The sequence below is a fragment of the Ambystoma mexicanum genome, chromosome 2q, assembly GCF_040938575.1.
Source record: "Ambystoma mexicanum isolate Mex_15411 chromosome 2q, UKY_AmexF1_1, whole genome shotgun sequence".
In the NCBI taxonomy this organism is placed as follows: Eukaryota; Metazoa; Chordata; class Amphibia; order Caudata; family Ambystomatidae; genus Ambystoma; species Ambystoma mexicanum.
Genome location: NC_090924.1, coordinates 57,392,932 through 57,420,680, shown reverse-complemented (window position 1 = coordinate 57,420,680; position 27,749 = coordinate 57,392,932). Strand labels below are relative to the sequence as shown.

At 46.5% G+C, this 27,749-nt stretch overlaps 1 protein-coding gene across 2 annotated transcripts in view; it reads right to left on the bottom strand.

The window, feature by feature from the left end:
• The window catches only part of CLCN7 (chloride voltage-gated channel 7), an 823,350-nt gene that overhangs the window by 524,467 nt on the left and 271,134 nt on the right, over positions 1 to 27,749 (bottom strand). The window lies entirely within an intron of this gene.

Sequence of the window (27,749 nt, the reverse complement as noted above, 5' to 3'; positions counted from 1 at the left end):
GGCTGTTCAGCTGCAACTGGGACCATGCAGTGTATTCCGCGTGCACGTTGATCAGACTCGCATCAGCACATCACGACATGCATCAATTTTCAATTATATGTTCTTTCATTATTTAGGCAAGTAATCAGTTATGTAGGCTGCTGTCCTTTTAGAACGGGTTGTGTGAGAAGGCTATAGGGGTGCAACTAGACTAAAATTTCAGGGCAGGGCCAACCCTTCAAATATTGGAGGAGTGGCAAACTTACTTTTGGAGGGGCATCTAACTTTATTACTAATTGTAATGAGACTATTCTAGTGCAGCTTCAATGTTACAAACAGTTAACTCTCTCCTTTAAGTCTGAAAACCCCCACGTTTTGCAGATCCTGACGATCTTAGAAAATGTGAGAATGGCAGATGGTGTGCAATGAAAGACTCAACATCATAGCATAGAAGGACATAGAGTGTGGGGCAGTACTCTGGGCGGACCAAGCAACATGACAGTGGCTGGGAGCAACAGGGGAGAAAATGTTGGTTCAACCACAGTTAGTCCGCAATACTAGAATCTCTGGTGCGCTGATTGGCTGGTGAGACTATGTCTACCTGTCAAATCAAGTGATACGAGACTGGGGTAGGGCAACTGCAGCAATAATGCAATTCTACGTGACAGTATTGGAGCCACTAGCAGAGGAGCACCAGGGTACACCAATTTGTCCCTACACTTATTAAAATGGTCCTATTGTAAGGATGTAAATGTAATCACTTATATGTACTTACATTTTTGCAGTTGAAGTCAGGGTGATATTACATTAAAGTTTAATAATAATGTGATACAGTTTAGAATATAAACTTTACACATATGTATATTAAAGAGTAAAATACATATATATAACATCAATAAAAAGAAATCAAACAATATCAAATAATAAACAAGCCAAAATCAAAATTATATTACATTATATGGCCAGGATCACACACTTGCGCTAAACAGTGAACAGGGATTTTAACCCACTATGCAATTTGGGCGCGGCCACCTTCTTCCACACTTTACTTGGAACAAATATTTAAGTTTTGGGTGTCAATCAAGACCTACAATAATACTGTCCTATAGAGTTTACTTGCAAAATACACAAATTGCATAGTAAAGCATCATGACGGGCCAAAATAATATCAGTGTACCTTTTATTTTCCACATCCTGAATGGAAAACAAGATGCAAAAGGCAAAATATCCATTTAGCCACTTTATTTACAGTGCTTTAAGACACACTCACAATAAAATAAGCTGTGTCATAAACTCACTTAGGTTTGGAGATTCGTCACAAACCTCCAACGTGTTATGTATGGTTTTAACTCCACCTATAGCTGCAATAGTTCAACCTGTTTGAGTCCTTGTTCCAGTTATAGGCATATGATACACAATTCGTTTTCAGCCTTATAAAAAACAAAAAAATGGTCCAGAATAAAAGTGCTACCTGCTTATGCTCAATACAAGAATGGATGTCCAAAGACAAGCATTGCCTTAACACAAGAAAAACGGAAACTGCATTCTTCAAGCCCCACGATCTTAAAACAATCCCAGCAAGCTAATGGCTAACTACCCCAAAAACTGTGCAAAACCTAGGAATAAACTTCTATGGAGACATGTCCATTTCACTAAAGATTGATGAAGGGTTCAGAAAGGCCCATTCACATACTCATTTACCCGTATCTGAAAATGGGACTAAGGGAGGACCTGGCTGGCGTGTTGGTGCACCCTAAGATGGTCTAAGGGTGGTAGCAGTGTATATGTAGGACTTAATAAATATCAAGCTGGCATGCTGTCCCTGCCCTCCTGCCCATACCCACTGCAGACTACTGCAGTGTAGTACAAATAAAATATGCTCTGTTCGGGAGAGAGGGACGGCATAGAAGAGTCCCTCTTTCCTGACCCGCACTTGTCACCTGGCATGCTGTTCCTGACCTCCCGCCCGCACCATGCCTGCACTGCAGACCACTGCAGTGCAGTACACACAAAATATGCTCGGGTAGGGAGAGAGGAATGGCACTGAACCGTACCTCTCTCCCGACCCACTACACTCGCCTGCGTCTGCCCCCCCTCATTACCTACCTGTCTGGCAGCTGGAGCCTGCAGGAGGTAAAACCGAAATTCTACCCTTGGTCCTGGAAGCGTGCTCTGCCCAACTCCATTAAGACAGAGGCTACTGGCTGGGTCACTGGCCCACGCTTGCGCATACTGAGGGCACGTGCAGAAATGAACAGCACTGCACCTCAATGCGCAGGCGTGGGTCAAGCTCTGCCATTCAGTCTACTGTCTGCAGCCTGCTTCGACAGTGCAGTGCTGCGACCGTACCTATACTTTTATTTTAAAAAGGAGTGCTCCGGAGCAGTTTCTTTTTAAAATAAGAGTATAGGAATGGTAATGGAGGAAAAATAAAAGTAGGAGGAGCACCTCTCCGATTCGCTCCCCCTCACTTCGATCACTATATTTACCAGACATTTTTGTGGCCTACTGTCCCAAATGTGACATACTTCTGTCATAGATTACACCACACAATGGCCCACATTTCTTGACTTATTAGGGGATAGATTTCTACAATCAGGCTGATTGAATAATGTTCACCTACACATGGCCTGCACACTAACATTTTTGGGCCCTATTTGAATGTTGAACATAATTGTATCCTCTCATGTCGAAGTGACCAACCATTGATGTATCCATGTGCCTGCCATCACTGCATCAGTGAACACTGGCTTTGTTGCAGCGTGTGGCACATGCGTGTTTTCTCACTCTTTTTTACATGTTTTATTTCATGTCCATCTCACATGGATGGGTGACAGTACTGATTTGCTAACATCTGGGTGTCCTTGTCAAATTTGCCATGGCTATGGTACGTGCCATCTGTGTGCTGGCATGTGTCATGTATGTGGATTGTCCATGACACTCACAGGCTAATGTTTGATGCCAGTGCTATCCAGCATGAGGCATATGTGTTGGTTTTCCATCTTGGAGTCATCAGTGGGTGCTTTTTGCCTCCCCTACTCATTGACAGTGCATGCATGCCAGAGTTATTGTCATGTGGGACATGTGTCATTTATGTACTGGATCTCTGCCTCGTCATGCCTATGTGTGTGCGTTATGGTGCTCATGCCCGTTTCCATTTGTTGTCTTTCATGTTTTTGCAGATGAGGCACTTGATGCTGTTGAGGAGGAGGAGGAGTAGGAGGAGGAGATGGGGCAGACCCAGGAGGACTCACAGCCACAACCAGGCACCAGTGGAGGACGTGTGGTGGTGGTGGGTGAAAACCCATTACTCCTACAGACCATACTATCCACGGGTGTCTCTGGGTACACCTTCGGAGACCTCTATGAATCAGGTGCTGAATCGGACATTGAGACATATGTGCCGTCGCAGGTGAGTGTTTATGGCAGGGATGCTGTTCTGTCCAACCCACCTGCACCGGGGGTAGACCCCTCTATGGGGCATTCAGTGTTGGAAAGTCCACCTGTGGCGGTTACGGATGCAGAGTCACACTCCACAATATTTGCTCCTGTTCCTGGGCCAGCAGATCAAAGGAGGAATGCAGTCCTGAAGCCTCAGGCAATGCCAGCACAGCAAGGTGCACATCACCTTGCCCCAAACAGGTGTGGTGCCCGCCAACGCGGTGGCCGTGCGCCACCAGGAAATACTGTGTGGGAGAAGTCCATGTACACTATAGCAGCACAACAGGGGGCACCGTGTGAAATGATGGCTCACGCAATGGATAGGGTGGCCGCTTCCATTCTCCCCCCTGAAAGGCAGATGGAGCTCCAGCAGCAGGCAACAGAGTCAATTTGCCACTCAAACAGGGACGACATGTTGGCGTCCGAACAGGAGCGACGGGCTGGACTGGAGGCTCTGCGCACAGCCATAGCTGTAGAGTCACAGGCCCACAGGGAAGCTCTGAGGTTAGGACACAGCTCCCTCAGAAATACTCTGATTGAACTGGAGGTGTCCCGGAGTACAAGGTCAGAACAGCAGCTGGAGCAGCTGACACGCACACCCTCAGCTGAGCTCCAGGCAACCCGTCAGGAGATCCAGGCATCACACAAGGCCATGCAGGCAGAAATGCGTGCTACCCATGAGGTGCTGCATGGGGATCTCCGTACCATCATCCTGCAGAACCAAACCTTTCAGACCTGCATGCTTGCTGCCATGGAGGAGCATGCCAGGGCTTTGCGTGGTCTGCCTCCCATATCATGGCCACCTTCTGATGTACCACCACAGAGTGATGACAGCAACGGCAGTTCTCCCACTGTAGCAGAGCCGTGCAGGCCATGAGCCCATGGAGGTATTTTTGTTTTTTTCTCAACATCCACGCATGTGGGTGTTGGGGTGCCCCTGTACCTCATCCCTCCTGGGTGGCCTTCCCCCCCACCCCCCAGTCCGCACATGGCCATTTTTGATTCTTTTTAGATTTGTTTTTTGTTTTTTTTAACAGTGTGGTGCTTTGTGTGGCTCCCGTAGGCATCCACTGCGTATTCCAGCTGGGCACATGCAGGCTTGTCCTGTCTTTGCGTTAGATGCTTGGGTTCCTGACACACACACACACCCCTCTTGCTTCCCCTTTCCATGGGCTTGCAAAGGGTGTGACCAAGTGACAGTAACTTGCACAGTGACATTGGGCTCCCATAATTTGTGTGGACCATCTGTAGTCAAAACTGTGTATACATCCCTCATGGGTATTGTTGTAGAAATATCCACTGCATGGTGGATTTATGTATGGTTCTACATCCATGACTTTTTCCTTATATGCATGTACCTTCGTCATGTCTTAACAAGCCGGTCTACTTTGCAGATGCAGTTCATGTTGTATGCAGTACACTGAAACATTTGCCTACCACCAACACTCTGCAGTTGGAAGGGGTCGATGTGCTGCCTTAGTGAAGTTGCGACACTTGCACTACTTTGATTTTTAATTCTCATATAGAGCCACTGTTTGAACATGTACGGATGTTTTCTCTTGCTGGTAAGTATTTGTTCATGTGTGGTTTTTTTTTTTTATTAATTATTGAGAGCAAATTGTCTGTGGCCTGTTTCCATTTGGGACAGTGCACTTTGTGACACTTGTGTCATGTGTTGTGCATTCATTTGGTTGCTTTCACATTGCATGCCATGCCATGGTGTGTTGGGGAGGTGTTGGGTGACATGCCCCTATTCTGATGTGGTATTTTGCAAGGGGGTAGTCCTTCATGCTGCATGAATGTGTGCCTTTTTGTGACAGCATTGGGTGGCTTTGAGTAGCTAGGGGTGCACACAATGTAGCACTTCCAGGTGAACAATCTCAGGCTGGTATGGTTGTGACAGTTGACTGTCCCTTTTGTCATCATCACTGATTGTGAGCTGGTATGTGCCAGGTCTGTGTGCACTCTGCAGTGGTGGGATTTTAGTGAAGTAATTTGCCACAAGCTGGGTCCGGGCTGCCTCACGACGTGCCCCTTCACCTCCCATACGCAGCGGGCGTGCATGTGGTTGGGGATATGGGGGCACCACCATGTCCACTGGCACGCCCCGCCGGTTGCAACGTTGTGCAGGACACATGCTGCCACTATGATCCTGCACACTACTGGGGGCGCCTATAGCAGCTGCCCACCAGAGCCGTCAAGGGAGCGAAAGCATGACTTGAGCATTCCGAATGTGCGCTCCACTATGCCCCGGGTTGCAATATGGGCTGTGTTGTATCTTACCTTGGGTGGTGTGGTGGGGTTCCGAATTGGCGTCATCATGTAGGTGCTCAGAGAGTAGGCACTGTCCCCTGGGGAGGTGATAATGGTTGTCATTAGTGGGTTTTTCCCATTTCTCAGTTTCTGACATGCATGCAGAGGCATTTATACTCACCAATTAGCCAAGTGTCGCCATGCCGGCCAGCTTCCAGGTCCCGGTTTAGGGACAACATTCTGAATATGAAACTATCATGGCTGGACCCTGGATAGTTGGCATATACTGAAGTGATGATTCGCTTGGTGTCATGATCACTGCTTCCAAGGAGCCAGGACCAGCCCAACGTCCTTGGAAGCAGGCCCCTAACCCTAATCCTAGGCACCAGCCGGTCCCCACGGGGACCTTTTGGACCTTGTCCTGGCGCCGGTGGCACCAGGCTCATCAGAATCATCGGTCCCGGCACTGGAAGCGCCGGGCTCATAATATGTGTGCAGATGTTTGGGTGGACTTACCTGCAGCAGACCATGCTGCTTACTTACCAGCCACTTAGAAGTCCTCTGTGAACAGGAACTACTTTCTTACCTGGGTGGGGCAGCTCCATTCCCTGGATTCAGCATGGGGAAAGCTTCTAGAACTGGAACTCTTTTCTTACCTAGGCGGGGCCGTGGAGGAAGACGCCTCATCACTCCAAGGCTATTTAAACCACACCCGATAGAAGAAACGTGCTTCGCGTTATTCTGCATCTGCAGCAGAACGCTCACCGAGTCTGTTCCAGCCTTTCTTCTTTCGATCCTGAATCTGCAAGAATCATACTCACCATTCCTGTATCCAGTCGACAGCAGCACTGGCAGAGACAAGAATCATACTCACCATTCCTGTATCCAGTCGACAGCAGCACCTGCAGAGACAAGAAACAGCAGGTTAGCAAGGCAGTCTTAACTCGCAGTGCTTACTCACCTGATCCATCGGCTGCGGTCATTTCGGCACGCTGTATTTTCGCCTGTGAAGACAAAAGCATTGTCATTACTTACCAGCACTCCGTGAACTCTGGAATTCTTCACGCTGCATCGCCGCCTGCGGAGATAAAAGCATTGTATTTACTTACGGGCATTCCGCGGACTATGGAGCTGCAAACAAACTTCTAAAAGACAAAAGAAGAGACATTAGACAGGTATTTTACTTACGCTCATCGCGCTCTTCACAATAGAACGCCTGCAAATACTCCGATGCCTCTTCAACACGAACCACGCTGCAAGGGAAAAAGCAGCTAGAGCGCTTGCATTACTCACGCATTTCCAGGCGCTTTATTTCATCTTCCTCAAGAGTCCTGCAAGCAAAAGGGGAGAAAAGCATCAGACAAATTCCTGCCTTACACCTAAAGACTCTAAAGACTATAAAGACTAAAAAGGTGTCTGGAAACTCACCGCTCGTGCTATTAACGACGGTAACGGTCCTCTGAGTCCAAGAGGCCTATGTTTCACCAGTGAAGGAACTGGCAACAGCGCCCTGCATCAGACGCAGATGGAGAGTCCAGCATTCACCTATCTAAGGTGAGCACGTTGACCAGGGGGCTCTACGGAGAAGCTGGGGAGAGAGAGGAAGAGAGGCATTACACAACCCAGACCATTAACCCCTATATTCTTTCACCTGCAGACACCTCACCCTACGAGTTCGTCACACAGTGCGAAGAGGTTCGACCCCAGAAGCCCATCGAGTCCTGCACATCACCTTTCGAGTCACAGACACCTTCCTGCCACGACCTGCGCCTCCGTGGGAATCAGGTGAGCGTTACAGAACGCGAAGCCCACCGCAAAACTCCTACCCAGGCGCAATGGAAACCTCAGACACTGATCACTTAGCCCAGTTGCTCGGGGAATTAAGAGCAGAAGTACATGCAGCTCGTCAGGAGACAAGCTCTCTAAGAAGAGAACTAATACTTTCCAAGGAGCGAACAGAGGAGCCTCGCTAGGCAATTGCTACAAACGCAGGCAGGACAGACACCTCTGCCCGCTCCAGGAGGAAGCTATCCTTCTGCACCATCTGTAAATCCAGTGCAAATCAATCTACCTGGTAATGTGCGCTTGGCTCCGCCCGAACGTTTTTCTGGTGACCCAAAGAAATATGCAGTGTTCATCAACCAGTGCCGCTTACATTTCTTATGTTGACCAGCTGCATTCCCAACAGATCAGACCAAAGTGGCTTTCGTGCTTTCTTATCTCAGTGGCAGCGACGCAGATTGGTCGATCCCTTTAGTCACCCAAGATGATCCGGTTCTACATGATTTCCAGGCCTTCCAGTCCAGTATGGAGAAACTGTTTGCAAGACATGCACAAGGGCAGGCCTTGGACAATGAACTTCTTTCATTACGACAGGGTAATCAAGACCTCTTGACCTATATAGCCTCATTCAACAGACTCATAGTGGAAACTCAATGGCCCGAGGATAAGAGAATAACGCTTTTCTACAGAGGCCTGCGTGGAGAGCTCAAGGATGTGTTAGCTCAAGTTGTGAACCCTCCACAAGAATGTTCAGACTATATTGACTTGGTCGTCCAATTGGACCACAGATTACAGAACAGGAAGGCTGATCGCTCTAAATTTGATACCCAAGTGTTTTCTAAACCACAGACTCCTACTAAGGGAGCGGACACTGTGGAACCCATGCAAATAGGGGGGATGAAAGGTCCTTTAAGCCAAAAGGAGCGGGAAAGAAGAAGACCGCTGCAATTATCCCTCTATTGCGGGAACTCAGGGCACTTTCTTCGAGACTGTCCAGTGAAACCAGCTAAGAAGGCTGTAGGAGCCACAGACACCTGTGCCACAAGTTCTGAGCAGGGAAACGACCTAGCCCGGCAAGTGTAGAGGTCCTCTTGCCGAGCGTTAAGATCTGTCCCGTGACCCCGCATTTCGTGATGCCCATGGTCCTCATTAGTCCAGCACGTCCGGATCGTTTGCATGCAATTGAAGCTTACATCGACAGCGGAGCAATCGGCAATTATGTGGACCGTGAAATGGCATCAAGGATGAATCTACCCCTTGTCCCTAAGGCAGTAAAGGACGTCATTACTACAGTGGATGGCACGGAGATAGCCTCCGGACCAGTAACGCATGCCACCCAAGAAGTGACGCTAGTAAGCCAAGATGGACACCGGGAGAAAATTGTGTTCGATGTGATCAAGGCCCCTCAGTTCCAGATCATTCTGGGAATCCCTTGGGTAGAGAAACACAATCCTCAGATCGACTGGCGAGCAAAGACGGTTCAGTTTCCAGAATGTTTTACCACTTGTTATCCTCGGCCTGAAGTTTCAGTGGCGGCAATTTCTTCTGAGGTTCCTACATTACCTTCCGACTACCAGGAATTCCAAGATGTCTTTCGAAAGGATCAAGCTAACACCCTGCCTCCTCATAGGTCTTACGACTGTCAAATAGACTTGATACCCGGAACAACTCCTCCTTGCAGTAGGATTTATGCCCTCACCGAGCCAGAGAATCTTCACCTCAGACAATATCTGGACCAATACCTAGCTAACGGGTTTATCCGTCCTTCTAAGTCTCCAGCTTCCTCGGCTTTGTTCTTCGTTCCGAAAAAGAAAGGAGACCTTAGAACTTGTATAGATCACCGCTCCCTGAATCAAATCACCGTTAAAAACAGATACCCGTTACCTTTGATCCCTGAACTCCTGGACCAAGTCAAAGAAGCATGTATATATACAAAGTTGGATCTCAGAGGAGCCTACCACTTGGTACGAATAAAAGAAGGCGATGAATGGAAGACGGCCTTCCGCACCAAGTATGGGTTATTCGAATAACAAGTGATGCCCTTTGGACTTTGTAACGCTCCTGCCGCTTTCCAGTATTTTATGAACGATGTCCTTAGAAAACTCATAGATGTGTGTGTTGTTGTCTACATTGATGACATCCTTGTCTATTCATCATCAGAAGAGGAACATCAGAGACACGTTAAAAAGGTTCTCGAGAGACTGCGTCAACATAACCTTTTTGCCAAGCTTGAAAAATGCGTTTTCAACGTAACTGAAGTTGAGTTCTTGGGATTCATATTGTCACCTAATGGGGTTCATATGGATTCGAAGAAGGTTGATGCAATCATCAAGTGGCCATCACCAACCTCGGTAAAAGGAGTTCAAAGCATGTTAGGTTTCGCTAACTTTTACCGCAGATTCATTCCTGAATTCTCCCGGATAGTCCAGCCCATCACCGCTCTGTTAAAGAAGAACAAACGTTTTGAATGGTCTACTGAAGCAGAACAAGCTTTTCAGGACTTAAAAGCAAAATTCATTTCTGCACCTGTACTGAAACATCCTCGCCCAGAACTCCCCTACATCGTGGAAACGGATGCTTCTAGTCTTGCTATGGGGGCAGTTTTATCACAAAGAGACCCAGTCACACACCAATTACATCCTGTAGCCTTTTGGTCCCGCAAATTCTCGGCTCCCGAGATCAACTATTCCATTACAGACAAGGAACTTTTAGCTATCAGATCGGCCTTTAAAGCCTGGCGACATTATCTTTTGGGAGCCAGACACACAGTCACCGTAATGACTGATCACCGCAATCTACAATACCTGAAGACGGCCAAAGCTCAGTCTTCCAGATAGCTTCGCTGGGCTCTGTTTCTGGCTGAGTTTGACTTTATAATCACTTATCGACCCGGCAGTAAAAACGGAAAAGCAGATGCCCTCTCTCGGATGGGAGTAGATGAACATTTGACCAATCCAGAGCCAATACCCATAATCCCAGAACAAAGGATTTTGGGGGTAGTCAGCACTCAATCCTTTGAAGACATCAAGACTGCAGTCAAGTCACTCCTAACTCCGGCCGATTTGCAGGACTGGCAATTAAAGGGAAAAGAATTCTCAGTGGATCAAGACCTATCATATTTCCAAGGACGATTGTACTTGCCCTGTGAGAAAATACAAAAACAAGTAATCTCCGCTTATCACGACTCTCTGATGGAGGGTCACCCTGGCATTACCAAAACCATGGAAAAGATCAAAAGACATTTCTGGTGGCCATCATGGAAGAAGGATATTAGAGACTTTGTAATCTCCTGCGGTGTGTGTGCCCAGAATAAAAGTCAGAAGGAGAAACCAGCCGGCCTTTTACACCCTCTGGATATTCCTCCCTGTCCATGGCATACCCTGTCCATGGATTTCATCACGGACTTACCTCCATGCTCAGGGTATAATACCATTTTAGTAGTCGTGCATCTATTCTCCAAGATGGCTCATTTCATTCCCCTGAAGGGCCTACCTTCAGCTTCGGTATTGGCCCGAGAATTCTTGGAAAACGTCATTCGGTTACACGGTTTTCCCTTGGTTTTAATCTCCGATAGGGGAAGTCAATTCATCTCCCACTTTTGGCGAAGTTGCTGTCGTCTAGCCCAAATTGATATAAGACTTTCAACCAGTCACCATCCCCAAACTGACGGACAAACCGAGAGGACTAATCAGACTCTAGAGCAATATCTGCGTTGCATGCTCCAACAAACTGAAAACCCTTGGAAGGATATTCTGTGGATCGCTGAATACGCTTACAACAATTCGACTCATTCTGGAACCGGGAAGACTCCCTTCTTCCTATTATACGGACATCATCCTAGAACCTCTAATTTGGATCCTCCCCAAGAATTCGAGACACCAGCTGTGGATCATTTACACTCTGAGATTACTCGTGCTTTTAAGGAAGCCACTGCCCATCTGCAAAGAGCTAAAGCTCAAGTCAAAAAGGGAGCAGATCGACACCGTAAAGAGGCCCCTCACTACGCGGCCTTCAACCCGAGATACCTTGGACCCTACACCATCTCTACCATAGTTAATCCGGTGGCAGTCAAATTGGAATTGCCTACGCATATGAAAATACATCCAGTATTCCATGTCTCCTTATTAAAACCAGTACAACCAGAAACTCGATTGACTGAACTCCCAGAACCCGTTTTGGTAGACGGAGAACTCGAATTCGAAGTAAAGAACATCCTAGACTCCAAAATCTCTAGATCTAATTTATACTATCTGGTCGATTGGAAAGGATACGGTCCCCAGGAAAGGTCTTGGGAATCCTCAGAATATGTCCACGCACCTCGTCTGGTCAAGAGATTCCATCTGAATCACCCCGACAAGCCAAAACCCCCGGAGAAGACACGCTTAGGAGGGGCCTTGAGGGGGGGGTACTGTCATGATCACTGCTTCCAAGGAGCCAGGACCAGCCCAACGTCCTTGGAAGCAGGCCCCTAATCCTAGGCACCAGCCGGTCCCCACGGGGACCTTTTGGACCTTGTCCTGGCGCCGGTGGCACCAGGCTCATCAGAATCATCGGTCCCGGCACTGGAAGCGCCGGGCTCATAATATGTGTGCAGATGTTTGGGTGGACTTACCTGCAGCAGACCATGCTGCTTACTTACCAGCCACTTAGAAGTCCTCTGTGAACAGGAACTACTTTCTTACTTGGGTGGGGCAGCTCCATTCCCTGGATTCAGCATGGGGAAAGCTTCTAGAACTGGAACTCTTTTCTTACCTAGGCGGGGCCGTGGAGGAAGACGCCTCATCACTCCAAGGCTATTTAAACCACACCCGATAGAAGAAACGTGCTTCGCGTTATTCTGCATCTGCAGCAGAACGCTCACCGAGTCTGTTCCAGCCTTTCTTCTTTCGATCCTGAATCTGCAAGAATCATACTCACCATTCCTGTATCCAGTCGACAGCAGCACCGGCAGAGACAAGAATCATACTCACCATTCCTGTATCCAGTCGACAGCAGCACCTGCAGAGACAAGAAACAGCAGGTTAGCAAGGCAGTCTTAACTCGCAGTGCTTACTCACCTGATCCATCGGCTGCGGTCATTTCGGCATGCTGTATTTTCGCCTGTGAAGACAAAAGCATTGTCATTACTTACCAGCACTCCGTGAACTCTGGAATTCTTCACGCTGCATCGCCGCCTGCGGAGATAAAAGCATTGTATTTACTTACGGGCATTCCGCGGACTCCGGAGCTGCAAACAAACTTCTAAAAGACAAAAGAAGAGACATTAGACAGGTATTTTACTTACGCTCATCGCGCTCTTCACAATAGAACGCCTGCAAATACTCCGGTGCCTCTTCAACACGAACCACGCTGCAAGGGAAAAAGCAGCTAGAGCGCTTGCATTACTCACGCATTTCCAGGCGCTTTATTTCATCTTCCTCAAGAGTCCTGCAAGCAAAAGGGGAGAAAAGCATCAGACAAATTCCTGCCTTACACCTAAAGACTCTAAAGACTATAAAGACTAAAAAGGTGTCTGGAAACTCACCGCTCGTGCTATTAACGACGGTAACGGTCCTCTGAGTCCAAGAGGCCTATGTTTCACCAGTGAAGGAACTGGCAACAGCGCCCTGCATCAGACGCAGATGGAGAGTCCAGCATTCACCTATCTAAGGTGAGCACGTTGACCAGGGGGCTCTACGGAGAAGCTGGGGAGAGAGAGGAAGAGAGGCATTACACAACCCAGACCATTTACCCCTATATTCTTTCACCTGCAGACACCTCACCCTACGAGTTCGTCACACAGTGCGAAGAGGTTCGACCCCAGAAGCCCATCGAGTCCTGCACATCACCTTTCGAGTCACAGACACCTTCCTGCCACGACCTGCGCCTCCGTGGGAATCAGGTGAGCGTTACACTTGGCATCACATACAACCTGCATGTTGATGGAATGCCAGTGCTTGCGGTTCCGATAGATATGCTCAGTGGCCCTGGGTGGACGTAGAGCCACATGGGTGAAATCAATGGCACCTAGGACTTTGGGGAAGTGTGCCACCCCGTAAAATTGCTGGACAACAGCCTGCCTTTCTACAGGTGTTCTGGGCATGTATATATGCCTGCGGACTGAGGGGCGTGCAGTCATGATGGCCAACACCTGGCGTAGGCAGCGTGGCTTGTAAATTACATTGAGCACCTTTTCCAAGGGGCTCAGTGCTTGCGAGCACAGGGTGGGTGATGTGAGGTCATCCTCCCACTCCCTCACCAGGTCTAGGATGTGTGGTGGAAACCTGTACCTCCCATACACCTGGTCATCAGGCATCCCCAAAAAGGCTGGTCCTGGGTAAAAAAATGCGGGGCCTGGTTATCCTCCTCCTCCTGGTGTCCCACAACCACTGCTGCGAGGAACGGTATATTCATCATAGCGTCTGAGCTTGTTTGTTGTTTGCGCGCACTTTTATGCTGCGCAGGGCCGCTTACGCCTACTTCCTGCAGGCATACGTGTTTCTGGATTAGCGCGTCTTTTTTGGCGCACGCCTTTCCCCTGTTCGATTCCATGAATATGTGTTAGCGCACGTGCTCTTGTACTCCCCCCCCCCCCGTAACGCCCACATTTTCACGCGTTGTTCCCCATTCCGCGCGTTACGCCCCGTGTTCTGCCCACTTTTCTTGTGTGCGCTACACTATGTGCGCTTTCCCTGTGCGCGTAGCGCACGCTGTTTAGTGACGGGTGCGCCCGCGTGCACCACCCACGGATCTGGCGCACATCCCAGCATTTACTAGCGCAGCGCATTCCATAAATCTATCAACGGCTGCGTGCGCGGCTTTGGCACACGTGCACAGCGATTTTCACACTTGCGCTCCCCTTCTCGGCGCACATTTATTCCATGAATTACCCCGTTAATCTTTTTTGGAATAGTATGTGGTAAAGCAGCTTTGAAACCATGGGCTCACCCAGGTCTGTTTTTTTGTTCCCCCCTTCTGCTTGCAAACTTCTGTTCAAACATACTTCTACAGTCGATCTTTTGTCTCTTAATAGACCATAAAATCACGACATTCCAGGATATGAATTTTAAGTGCCACTTCTGCAATAGAGAGGATCTACAAGATAACGGCACTGACCTACAGTATTTCCTTCATGTTTGTAAAGGATTTATTTCTTGAACCTCCAGCAAGGAGAGCACTTCCTGTTGTCGTAATACCGGAGTAGGAACATATTGCGAAGTCTGTGCCACACTACTGTGAGGAGTTAGAAATTTAAGGCAGACACAGGTTTGCCATATTTTTGACAAGGGGTTGGGAAAAGGCCTCTGACCCTGCTGTAAGAGAAATTTCCCTGCCTAAATGAAAAACTAAAAATCAGTCTGTGTCAGGATGTCAAAGCAAAACTGTCCTGGGTCAAAAGAATATATTCTGATTCTCGCACTACAAACTATACTAAAAAGGGAAATGTCTAACCTTGGAAGGTTCGGAAAAGTGTTCATAAAGAATGAATGATTCTAACAAAACGTTCCTCAGAGAAGACGATTCTTGGTGCTAGAGGGTAGTCCCCTTACCCTGGATTCTTTCTTGCTCATCGAGGCTTTTTCCACACAATAGCATTTTGGGCTTTGCTGGGCCAACTACCACACGTGTAGCCAAATACTCTGGTTTTACAATATTTGTTTCTTCTTGCTTGTTTAACACAATTTCCAAATGCCTGGTATACCCTCCTGACAGGGCATTACACTTACCACACACACACACACACCCCCGGATCCCCCAATGGTCTGGTTTACTCTCCTGCCAGGACTTGCTATCACACACTTGGAGCCTTGCCCGCTCCCACAGAGATTATATATACATATATATATATATACATATATACATATATACATATACACACATATACACACACACACACACACACACCTTGGTGTCCCCCTGCTTCTGGTCTTCGTTGGCGTTGATTCTCTCGTGGTTTGCAAATGATGGATTCCAGTCCGATTTCTCCTCACAGCCATCTTCTCTTTGTTCGCCGGTCCGCTGCGGCTTTTGCTGGACACACTTGCTTTCCTCTCAGCTTCGGTAAGCGCTGTGTTGCTTTTCTCCATCTGTGAACGCCCAGGAGTCCCTCACCGGCTCATGGCGTTTGCACTGCAGCTCTCCACTCTGCAGCTTCTTTCTCCATCTGCGAGCCGCTTCGCTTCTCCACACTGTTTCCAGCTCTTCGGTTCCCTGCTCTTTGCAGTAAGGTTCAGCACTTGCTCGCCAATCGCCACATCAAATGTTCATGTCTCTCTGTTTGAGTTGTTTAAATTTCCCAGGCACGGGTGTGTGCTGGGAAACACTAGACCACTCGTCAAGCTTGTAATCTCTTTTGCTCGACTCGCTCATCTTCATCGCAGTATTTCGAGGATTCTGGGAAACCTTATTCCACTATTGACAATTGTTTTATGGACTTTGAATAAGCATAAAAATATTTTGATGGATAAGTGGAGTGGCCATCAGGTTGGCAAAGTTGGTTTACAGATTTTATGTAAGGGGTTTCCCTGTTCTTCACAGGAAAAGGAGCAGATGCCCCACAATAGGCCATGAGGGTTTCAAACATGGGGAGGTTATTTTCAAGGGAGAATGGGAGATACCATGTAATTTCCCCAAAGGACGTCTCCTCCCATGTGATCCTCACTCATGTAGCCGCCCTCAGGATCAGGTGGCAGCTGCCATGGGATGTTACTGCCGGGGGGATTAGTGACGACTTCATCGGATTCACCACACTATCCACGGGTGCCAAAGGTTACAGCTGGGTAAAACTCAAAAAACACAAGAACTATGGAATTGGAAATATTTAGAGGCTATTTTTCTACAATCTGTCCTGTGGCAAATGGCCACCAAAAAATTATACTCTGTTTGACCGACCGACCCGAAAGCAAAAAAAAAACAAATCTGAATACGGCGTCTACTTGGAGGAGGATTGTTGGATGAACAGGGATGACTACAGCACCGCAGGATGCAAAATTTTAACTAGCCACTGGTTAGTAATATTCGTCTCCTGGAAGAAAATGGAACGACTTTCAGCAACTTCTTGGTTCAGTCTGCGGTTTTGGGGCCTTTTCTGCAGCACCCAAAAAGGACACAGATTGTGCAGTCAATCTTCGCTTCCTGCAGTCCCAAACGCTGGTGAGGGCATCTAGGTGAGTTGTATCGGATCTCTAGAGTGTCCTTACGGGTTCAGCAAAGATTTGGACGGTTTCGGCCTTTCCACGACAATGCACTCGAACTGGGCAGCAGGTCTCCTGTTATTGGCGTTCCGCAGCTCTAGAAACTCTGATGACCTCGGGAGATGGATGGTTTCAAAGTTCGTCTTGGGACGGGTTGTTCCCACAAGCCAAAGGGAAGGAGTCATCCTCTTCAGAGCTCCTCTGTCACACAAAAAAGTGGGTCAGGACAGCAGGGGTCGCTTCACAGTGTTGCAAAGGGTCTGCAGGCATCTCTGGTCATCGTCTTCTTCGGTTACTTCAGCTTCCAGTGGTCAACTTGCTTTTCACTCCAGAAGCCTCACCTTGTATACAGTTCCAGCACACACTCCTCTGCAATCTCTCTCAGCATTTTACAGAAAGGGGCGTGGTCAGAACCCGTGTGGGAGCTGGTCCTACTCTGGCAGACAAAGGACAGGGGGTGGAAAACTCTTCCCCCACACTCTGGAACCTAGGCAGGGATACCTACGAGTCACAAACAAACAAACAAACACACACACACACACACACGTGGAAGAAGGAGTAACAAAAAAGAACCATGTTAGTAATGGTGAAAAAAAGAAAGAAGGCCCCAAGTTGGTACTTGGGTGCCCCAATTGTGTAATACCAGGGCAATGGACATAGCCTGAGCTAAAGAAAATACACAATAGTTGGTGGAACACATCCGCTGCCACCAACCATAACGAGGTGATTGTCTATGTGACTAATCAGTCACAAGGTCAGAGAGAACGGGGATACTAGGTATCCCCCTTTGGCACACGCCCTTCAGCAGAGTGCCAATCTCTCAGACTATAGAGTTTTGGGAGATATACTACCTCTCTATCCTTAAGGACTGTTACTTGAGGATAAAGAAAAATTATCTTAAAGGAGGACCCTAATGGTCTCCAGCAACACTGCCCATAAGGCGCTGTGTGCTGCAGTAGTAAAAACAGATACCTTTAGGAGCTATGTAGCAGACAGTCTATTCTTTGTATTCTACCTGTACTATAGAGTTCCAGAAGACAGAGCCCACAAGAATGAGTGAGTGGAAAAAGGCTCCACTCATTCAGGATTGAAAGAAAAAGCCCCAGGAGGTCAAGCAAAAATTGCTGGGGGTCTCACTAGGAGGGGGGATGAAGCATGAAAATGATAACTCTCCCTAACAGAGTGACATATGGCTGGCAAGTAGCTTGAATCTTTAATTTTTGCTACCTGACAGCAGTATCTGGTTATTTAAAAGTCTAGATCAAAAGAAAAATAAACTGAAGGATTTGAAAAACAAAACAAAACACTTACCTTATTCATAGCAGGACATTCAAGCTGCAAAAGTATAACTCCATTTCTTTTTCAATTTTTACAAGGGGCATGGTTTCCCCCAACTTCCATTAATTGGACAAATCAACTAATCAAGGTGGTACCAAAAACCTTTTAAAACTTTCAAGGGCTCAAAATACAATTTTGAAGTTGGAGTGTTTTACAATCAAAAGTGCAGAAAAACAAATTCCTATGGAGGTATTTATAAAGCAAGTACAAATCTAGTTATAAGTGGATAGCTTTTTGTAATCCACAACTTTTTGCATTTAGCAATCCATGTAAATTAAAAGATGCTCTTTAGGTCGGGCAGTAAACATCCAACTGTGTGGAAGCTGGTGTTGGGCTCCAATGTGTGGCTTTACTATTTGCTAAGGAAAGCATTTTTTTGGGAGCAATTCGCTTTTCGGGGGGCTAGGGGTTGGGGTGCGGTTGGGGGAGGGGGAGTCTCTGGCACACCGCTTACATGTAAAGTGGCGAGCTTTGTAGCAAGCCCCCTATCGGTTTGCTTGACCTGTAGCAATGGCCTCAGAGATGCAATCATTTCTGTTGGGACCACTGAGACCAGGGTGGGGTGCCCAACAAACAGGTACCGCAGATTGTCCTGTGAAACTAACCTTCCACAGTGTCATTCAGTATTATTGGAGGCTTGCATCAACACCATCATAGTAAGCGTTGGACTGCTTCAGATGCCCAGCAGCTCAACTAGGGTAATGTGGTTGAGCAGTATATATCCAGTTAACAGGTGGGGCTCGGAGCAATAGAAATAAAAGTGCTGCTCAGAGTGTTACTGGTGTGCAGAGTGCCACTGTGCCTTTGTTTTCCATTGTGAGGATGAGCCCAACTTTAAAACCGCTTTCTACAATCGGAGCGCTGTGGACTGCTGCTAAAAGTGTTCCTGGTGTTCCTGTGTCTGTGGCGCAGCTCAGTAACATTCTTGAGTCTGTGAAATTCTGACACCCTCTTGGATGATAGTCGTTGACACCACCCACCTTTGACAAACAATCAACTTTTGCCTTACGAGGAGCGTAAAGTGGTAAGACTTAGTTTTCATTTGGAAATCTTACCCTGCACCTTTTGAATCCAATTGATTGCCACTCAGTACAAGTGAATGTTTATAATCCCAGGTGAATACTTCTCAAGGGTCTCCCGTTAGTTTGTAGCAGTGAAAAGGCCACTGGAAACTTTAAAGCAGAGGGATATACTTTGCTTTCAGTTCTCTTTAAATTTCCAATTCAGTAGCTGCTTAAGCCTCCTAGCCTGTTACCTTGATACACTAATTACCTCCTATTCTGAGAGTGTTCTCGCTTAGCAATTAACAGCACTACGTGTGTCTTGACAATAACGGACAAATTAAGAAGCAGAGCAAATAATTACAACTTACGGAAAAATGCACTGTATAAAAAAATAAATTTTAAAAAATCAGGCCGCCACAGCCACTCGCTCAAAATGCCACAAGACAAACCCACGAACGACTAGCTCCCCACATCAGCTTGCAGTTAAAAGTGGAGGAGCTGGCACTAGCGCATCTTTTTTCTCCGTGGAAGTTAACATTCAACCTATAGATACCGACTGAACAAGCTGAATCCACGAGTGTTGGTTGGGCTGTGAAACTGAAAACATTAATCCAGTAAACATAACAGATCCTTCTGTGGCAGCCTTCGATAATAACTTGCTGCTTGCACTCTGTTTAACTTTACGGATAATTTGCAAACGGAAATATGTCCCGGAGATGGCCATTAGTTTCACTGTTAAACCTTGTGACCCTTCTCCCACAATACCCGAAGTTGTACAAATGGAATCAGCACCTTCGCTCAACATAAGTGGCACACAGAGATTGTCTGCTTCTCCCAACATGTGCCCAGTAACGGAAGATCTATGCATGGTTAACTCTATCTGCCATGTCGGTTTCCCCGAATGAGATGCAGGAGCAACTAGTGGCACTACAATTTGCCATGAAAATACTACTAGGATTAATGAGGTTACGCGTTTAAATGTCCCTCATCCCGATCCAGAAGATACGGACAAAGATCTGGATGACCTGATTGCGGCAGCTGAAATGCAAGAACAGAATCCAGCTCCCTTTCACGGAAAGGATCCCATCTTGATTTCTACCCAAGAGGAAGTAAGTGCTGCACTTAATTATTCGGGTGATGAAGTACATCTCACTAGGAAACAACGCCGACCAAAAAAAAAAAAAAAAAAAAAAAATCAGAAATGCCGTAAGAATGGTGGCTCCTTATTACTGGAAGCTACGACTCTGGAGAAGTAAAAGATCCAACTCTGAGGTAACCGTGTAAGAAGATTTACAAAAAGAAGAAACAATGCGCAAAAACTAAAGGCGTTCTGACAAGTTGACTGATACAAGATGTAAGCCAAAATGAAATTGCTGAAGATTCCATGTTCGCTGCTAATGATCTTTCAAATCTGGAAAACGTTAATGCAGCTCAGGCAGTGCTCATGGCCCCAGTTTTACAAAAACCTATTTAAGAGAATTTGGCTACAAATCAGAAAAGAATGGCCAGTATTCAACAAGCTGAGGCCTTTGCAACAGATCTGAATAATCATGAACTTGTATTCACGATTAAACGAACATCACAAGGCTCAAACACCAGCCTCATTAACAGATCTGATCTTTTGTGTTTTTTTACATCAAATACTTCAGTTACGAATCCTAGATACTAAAGATTTGCACTTCATTGAACCAATTAAAAACGTAACGTTCCTATCTAGTAAAGTGCATTGCTTGTCCATTGGAACAGCGGAAATAAGAACTCATAAGAACAGGTTCTTTGAATTAGGCTACGAGCTGCAATTGAAAAAGAGGCACTAATAGAATGGACACGGGACATTTTTTAGAAAGTCTGCAGTGTATTGGACTTAATGCCAGGGGGGAGGCGGGTGGGGGTAGCAGTACAAGTACTCTGCAACAAAACCTATTTGGGATTTTGAACAGTCTAATTTTAAATAATGAACCTAAAATGATGTCCAAGAATTGAAATTGACAAATTTGTAGCTGGAATACACAAGGTTTTACCTATATTTTGAACATAGAAGGATCCCTTAAAATGCTGTTACAGAATTACACTATTATTTTACAGGAGAGCTAACTGCTCACAGGGTTCCGCATGGATTGTTTCAATGAGTTTCAAATCATGGAAAAAAAAGGGTATTCGGGTCACCCTTATGGTGGCCTGATTATTGGTGTGAAAAATCATGCAAAAGCCATTAGAATACTTCCCATAATTAGAAAATGCATCCATGCCAGCTGAAAGAGCTGGGCTTCCTAACAGTAAATCTGACTTGATAATTATTAACATCTATGACCTGCCGGGCACTCAATCTTCTGAGACTATTCTGCAGTTCTTCTCTGAAATCATTGGCGATACACATGTATCTGGAGCACACAACCTAATACTCAGAGGGTGCGATTTTAAAATAGCACAGCCAGGATCGAGACGTTATTTGACTGCGGCTGTTCTATGTTGAACAGATGAGCGCTTGGTTATATACTGGGTAAACAATCTTGGAAAAGTGGAACTAAAGCAGTCACTTTGGGACTGTTCATGTTTTGCGTTAAAAATGTACCAGTAATGAGAAATTACTTCAGCGACCATTCCATCAGTATTCCAACCTAAGATGGCTGGGACATCAGCGCTGAGAAAATGCAGGTTGGAATTAACTTGAGTGGCAACAGAATAAACAGAAAAATCTGGAAAGAGCCAGTAATTTTGTTGCCATTAACCTTGAGATGTTGCTGGCCCCCTTAAAAGACCAGAATGCTGATGGGATTGAACTATGGATTGCAGATATTATCTCTAGGTTGACAATACAAAAGGGATATTACTCACACATGGCCGGTTCCTACATGAAACAATCTGATAAAGCTGTCAGAGATACTGAAAGGTTTATGCCAGGAGATATACATTGCATTAAAGGTATGGAATTAACCACCCATGATATGCCTCAATCTATACGTTAACTAAAAACAGGTATAGGAGATGGGTAAAGATTTGGAAATTCTCGTGTCGCTATGCCCACATGCAACATCTGAAATATAGCCAAAACTAAGAACTCCAGAAAAATGAGGCAATTACTTGGTAAATTTAAGTCTAATAAAACAAGTAACTTGCAGTATTGGGAAACCAGCATGCGCTAAACACATAGGATAGATTTAACAGGCTGAATCAGTCTAAAATAGTGAACATTTTCAGCAGTGAGAGCTTCAATATACATTTTGATCTGGATGAAATTGAAACTAAAATTTGCAGGCTCAAAGGTTTCCCGTGCTCCTGGTCCTTCAAACACGGTTTTGAAAAGATCCCCTGAATTCTGGGCTAGACTACTATTCCTACTGTATACTAAGGTTTGTAAAGAAGGAACTATGCCTGCCCCAGAGGCAGAGATCTTACCTGGTACCCATCAATAAAAAAGGTAAACGATAGATACTTGCAAACTTTAGATTATTGATAATACTTGACATATGAGGAAAATCTTTTGCTTCCCTGATACTAGATGCCTTGGAACAATGTCTCACTCTGTCATGATGCCTACCTCCAAGGAGCCAGGTCCGACCCAGCAACCCCAGAGGCAGGCATCATTCCCCCCAGGGAAGTGCCAGCGGGCCCAAGCTGGGGCCCTTTGGACACAGTCATGGCGCCTTAGGCGCCAGGCTCATGTTGGACCCCTGTCCTGGCGCCTTAGGCGCCAGGCTCATAAAGCTAGACATGTGTTCAAGTGTTTTAATGTGCACTTACCTGATGCAGACCATGCTGCTACATCCAGGCCCTCTTGAGGCCTGAATGGAACTACTTTACCTGTGGGACCACTTTCCACCTGGGTGTGGTCGGGGAATGATACATACCTGATCAGTGGAAGGATACATGCCTGGAACTTCTTCCAAGGCTATTTAAACCACGCCCGATCAGCAACTCACGCTTCGCGTTGTTCTGCTCCTCGCAGCTGGACGCTCACCGTGTCAGCTCCTGCATCTGGACTTCAGCCACGCCCGTCAGCATCCTGGGTCGCCTGCAAAGGGAGATAAGAGAGAATTGGAGAGAAAGAAGACCTTACCTGCTAAAGCTGCATCACGGGGACATCACACCGACGATCCTGAAAGGGAAGACATCATTTTAAAAGCATTTCGCTTCGATCGCTGCAGCGCTGCATTTCACTCACCTTTCCTGGGTGGCTCCATCTTCAGCAGCGATCATCCGGACCCGCACCCACTTCCCAGAGCCTAGAGAGAAAAGACAAGAAAACAAGGTGAGAGAAGAAAGGGAAATAGGAAAAGCTCAGTTTCCTTCTAAGACTTACCTGTTGGTTCATTCCCATTTCATTTCGGGTCCTGCCGCTTCCTGGCATTCCGGACCCCGGCCCCAATGGGGAAAAAAGACAAAGACATTGAATGAGCGAATGCAAAGACATTACCTGAACGCTCATCCAGAACTTACACTTCGGGTCGGCGCCATATCTCCGGCATTCCGAACCCCGGCCCCTAAGGGGAAAAAGACATAAGCATTAGCACTTGCTACAATAAGACAATGAACATTATTATTAAGCTTGAACTTTTGAACTTGCAACAGAACTCTTACAGCGCCTCATCTGAATAGTCAAGCTTATTTTGAACTCCCATCAAACCTCTATCCAGTGAAGTAACTGGGTTTCAACGCGCCCCTGCATCAGAAGCAGGATGGAGAACTCATCCTTCCAGACCCTAAGGTGAGACTTCACAGGGAAGCGTGGAAGGGTATCGAGGAGGGTTGGAAGGGAGTGGGAGGCTTGAGCATTATTCCGTCAGTAGGTAATACTCCCTTTTCAAGCATAGGGGAATATTCCTGCGAGCCAGAAAAGCCAGAATAGAGGGGCCCTTCCTGTCCATCATCAGAGTCCTGCGCTTCACCATTGAAGAAGCATCAGCACTCGAAGCCAGACCTGCGCCTCCGTGGGAATCAGGTGAGCGTGACACTCTGCTAACCAACTGGATACATTTCAAATGGGCTTTAGGGCAAGATCAAGCACCACGCACTGCCTTTGGCTCACGGACCCTCTATGCAGGGACACAAAGACTAAGGGCAATCCCTATCTGCACGTAGCTATGATTGATTTCCAGGCGGCCTTTGACACAGTCGATAGAGAAACACTGGTCAAAAATATGGAACTCTATGGATGCCAGACAATCTTTTATGGGCTATGAGAGAACTACAGTGCAGGTGAGATTGGCTAGCTGGGGGGATTGGGGCAGGGGGGAGTCTCCCGCCCTTTGACGACCCAGAGAGAAGTCAAACAGTTTTGCGTGTTGGCTCGCCTGCTTTTCAATAATTATTTGCCAGACCTTCCTGGATGCCGAACGAGTGTCAATAATTGTCCCCCTTCTATAGTTGGGTAGAAAGTGGTATGTATGTCCTATGCAGACGATCTTGTGTTATGTGACCGCCCTTTCCCGGGCCTCAATAGAATCCTTATGGAGCTGTACAAACATGCAAATGGTCTTCAAATAAATAATGAGAAAAACCAAGCTGATGCATTTCACTGACAGGCATACATCTGTACCTCGTATGCTGGTGGAGGGAAGCCACATTGAGCAAGTCAAGTGTTGTAAATATCATGGCCTGGAATTAACAGCCAAGTGTGACTATTCGGCCATGTAGCTGAAAAGAAAAGCAAAGCTATCATTTTGACCTCTATGATACTTAGATTTGTCAGAGAAGCCTCTGGATACCGTCTGCTTGGAATTTTAACATTTTATAAGCAAAGTTTTTGTGCTTCCTTATTATATGTCTTGAGGCCCTATGTATGGACGACTTAACCTGTCTTAAAACTATACAGGGGACATTTTGGTGAAGTATTTTAGGATTGGGTCCAGGTTTCCCAATAGAAATAATTAGATTGGAATTGGGACTTACCTCTCTTGTGGCACTGGCATAAAAAAAAAGATGCCTACTATATTTAAAATGTAGAAAGTCAACAAGAAGTCCTCTATTTCAAATGCTGGGGGAAGAAATCGGTGCAAACACTAAAAGTAAATCTATGAGATGGGTAGAAAATACCTTTGAAATAGACTGGAGCCCTAATGTCCCATCGAGAAATCCAATATATTCACTGGAATGCAAGACCACTAATGCTGATGGATTGGTGCTGTATTCGTGACCTGGGTCTCATTCTATTGTATAGTCTTACATGTTATTTGTTTATATACAATGGTTGTATCTTTATAATGTTGCATTTTTATTGACAAACTATTTTTTTTTTATAAATGTTACCTTTCTTAGCAGTTTGTAAAGAATTTAGTCTTTATTTTTATGTATGTCCATTTTTGTAATGTGAAAGTTCGTACGAACTTCACACATCATAAATAAACAAAATAAAGAGCAATAAGCTCCTCGCGACTACCGCAAATAGAAACACTGGTTTCTGGTTGTCGAGATGGACTTTCCATGCTTCTGGGGTCCCGCACTCTGTTTAGGGGCCTCAGGCTCGGTCAGTCCTACTTCCTGGGATCTTCCTGGAGGTCTTGGCCAACTTAAAAGCAACGCACACAATCTGGTGTTCCTCTCCCTGGCATTTCGGTTTCCAGAAGCAACTCTGTGGAAATGCAACCAGCTCCGAGAGAATGTCCAGGTGGCTTACTTTGGAGTAGATTGGTCCCACCAACTCAAAAGGGAGAAGTTGTCCTTGCAGGGGCTTCTCTGTTGATATGAATTTGGAGTTTTAGCACAGCAGCAGGGCTTCACCGGGCAAACCAACGGTCCAGGAGTTGTAGCAGGCGTCCTCTTCAAGTTCTTCTATGGTTCCTTCGTCCAGTGGTCGACTCTGCCTTCCAAGCCAAAAGCCTTGCCTTTATGACAGTTCTCTCCCATTCATTCCAGCCTAGCTGTCAATCACCCAACAGGGTGGCTGTCCTTGCCGGTCAGTCAGCTGGCCAATCATCACAGAGTGCATTTGGGTCTCCTAGGAGACTAAGCACAGGGAGTTTTGGGCACCTCCCTCACTTCCTGCCCTCATCAGACACCCTGGAGCCAGAGGCGGGCTTCACTTGTGAATCCCGCCAAAGGCAAAGTGAACAAAGGGAACAAACCGGGTTTGGCACGCAGAATAAATCTCAAGAAGGACCTTTCCACAAAGAAATGGCGAGAAAAGAAGACCGGAGCCATTTTGACAAAAATTCCACTCTTGGGTGCTTTACTGCAGCTGCGAACGCAGCACGTTGTAAATGCATCCCGCGGAAGTTAAAAATAAACCACTGCCACCAGCCATTCAGTGAGGAAAGGGTAACATAAAATTGTTACATGAGAAGCTAGACAAAGGGAATACTAAGTATCCCCTGCAGCACCCTATTGTAAGATAGTGTATGCTGGGTCTAGAAAGTTACAAACGTAACTAAAGTCAATTTCACTTCACTGCTCTTGGAAACAGTAGTTTATCAAAGAGAAGGTATTTAAACCTTTGGGAAATCTCAAAGACTTCCCTGTGTCACTGCACTGAAGGTGCTGTGTGACAATTTAAAAGATGCTGCCTATGGAGTTTGTCAGACTCCACAACCAAAAGAAACGGTGTTAAAAAAAAAAATAATCACATTAAAATACATGAGAGTGGGGGGAAAAAAGGGTCACTCTCTCCAGGTTAAAAAATCAAGTCCTCAAAATCCAGCAAAGTTGCTGGGGGTCTCTAAGGTAGAGAGAATTAGCACATTTCTGAGAATTCTCTTTAACAGCTGCCAGGCCACTTGTTCAACCCATCACATCTAGAGTATTGGAAACATCTATCCTCTCACCCCAGGATCTTCAACCTGTTCATGGAAACACTTGGTGCTCACCAGGCCCACAACATCCACATCCACCAATACGCAGACGACACGCAGCTTGACCTCAAGATCTTTTCCATCAAAGACATCCACAGACGCAAGGCCTCCCTCACATTTAACTAGTCATGGATTGTCCATTCTTACCTAAAGCACAACCAAACCAACACTAAATACTCACTTCTCACCAACACCACCAAACAATTAGCCATCCAGGTCTGGCTCTCTGCCATGAACTTCGAGGGCGTCATACCCCAGCTGACCACATGTGCCAAATCCCTTGTGTTCTACATAAGACAGATCCCTCTTTTCCAAGGCATAGCTAAAATGACCTTAGTGAAATGGTGCCAACTCTCCACCTTGAAGAAAATGAAGTCCTTCCTCCCAGCAAGCAACTTCAGATCTACTATCCAAGCCTTTATCCTCACTCACCTGGATGGTGGAAAAGCTACACTGGAAGGCCTCCACAGCCCACCTCTGAGGAGAGTCTGGCATGTTTTAGCACATCTCTAAGGCCTGTGTAATATTGACTGTCTCACACCAGTCCACATCAATCTGCCAAGGCTACTGCTCAACAAAGCACCACATTGAAACTCTGCGGCATCACCTAAAAGGCGGTCATGTACAACTCTCCCAGCTAACTCACTGTGAAGCTCAGGATATCTGGCAGCTGGGCATTCCACCAGAAGCCAAGACATGAGCAGACTAGAACGCTGCCATTGTATGAAGGAAAGGACCAGAAGACCGGTTAAAAGACGTAAAATCTCCTCCCTGTTAACATCTGACTCAACTTCATGCTCCTGCAATTCGAGACCTTCCTCTTCAAGGACATGCTCCTCAACGTCTAAGACTTCCTCCCTGCTCTCCCCACAAAGTGGACTCCGAGGGCCGTTCTGTGCTTGCGTCATTTGAATGGACCCTCCCCCTTACCCGATCTCTGCCACCGGTGCAAACGTTCTTTCCTTTTGTATAGTGCACCATGCAGTGTTCCCTCG